This window comes from Arachis duranensis, chromosome 10 (genome assembly GCF_000817695.3).
Source record: "Arachis duranensis cultivar V14167 chromosome 10, aradu.V14167.gnm2.J7QH, whole genome shotgun sequence".
Taxonomy (NCBI): domain Eukaryota; kingdom Viridiplantae; phylum Streptophyta; class Magnoliopsida; order Fabales; family Fabaceae; genus Arachis; species Arachis duranensis.
In genome coordinates, this window is record NC_029781.3 from 49,895,548 (window position 1) to 49,896,923 (window position 1,376).

The following is a 1,376-nucleotide window of genomic DNA, read 5'->3' on the forward strand; positions in this document are numbered from 1 at the left end:
AAAGAGGTTTGAATGGACAACGGAATGCGAATAAGCTTTCCAAAATTTCAAAAAATTCTTGGGGCAACCACCCATTCTCACCCGACCAAGGAAAAGTGAAGAACTCATATTATACCTCGCAGTGGGAAGTCGAGCAATAGCCTCAGCACTAGTCAGAGAAGATGAAAGTGGGCAACAAGCCATCTACTTCATCAGCAAGGCTTTACAAGGGGCTGAATTAAACTACCAAAAAACAGAAAAGTTTGCTTACGCCCTCATACTCACTTTCCGACGACTCCGACCATACTTTCAAGCTCACACTATCCGTGTTCGGACTAACCAGCCCATAAAAGGCATTCTACAAAAAACTGACCTGGATGGAAGAATACTACAATAGGCAGACGAGTTATCAGAATTCAACCTCAAATATGAAGCTCGGACAGCTTTCAAGTCACAGTATCTGGCCAACTTCATTGCCGAATACACCCGGGAACTCCTACAAAATGGAATCTCTACATGAACGGCTCTTCAAACAAAATGGGAGTGGCACAGGTGTAATTATCGAAAGTGAGTAGAGAACCCAAATCGAGCTATCACTAAAGTTTGAATTCCTTACTTCAAATAATCAGGTCGAATATGAGGCACTATTGCCCGGTTTGAGGCTGGCTATAGAGATAGGAGTTCAAAAGCTTACTATCTTTAGCGATTCACAAGTAGTTACCTCACAAATAGAAGGCAGCTTCCTAGCTAAGGATCCCACCATGAAGAAATATCTGGACAAGACCAAAGAATAGCTCAGACAGTTTGGGGGATATGAGGTCCGACATATACCTCGGGAACAGAATGCCCAGCTGATACACTTTCAAAACTAGCCAGCACCAAACCAGGGGGCAATAATAGAAGCCTCATCTGAGAAACACCGCAAAGTCCATCGATCTCAGAGGAAGAAAAGGTCCTAATCATATCAGGTTAGGATCAAGAATGGATGACACCCATAATTAACTACCTCAAGTCTGAGGCACTTCCCACAGATAAAAAGAAGGCAAAAGGTTAGTACGAGAAGCCCAGTTCTACACCATAGTGGGCAACATCCTATATAGGAGAGGGATTTCAACACCCCTCCTAAAATGTGTGCTGACCTCCAACACAAATGATGTTTTGGAAGAAGTACACAGTGCTATGTGTGGCAATCATCTCGGGGCACGAGCTCTTTCCAAAAAGTTACTCCGAGCTGGATTCTTCTGGCCAACCTTGCAAAGAGAAGCGGCCGAATTCGTCAAAATATGCCCACCATGTCAGAAGCATGCTAACTTCTATATTGCCCCACCAGTGGAGCTCATCAGTGTTACATCGCCCTGTCCATTCGCAAAGTGGGGGCTCGACCTCCTTGGACCTTT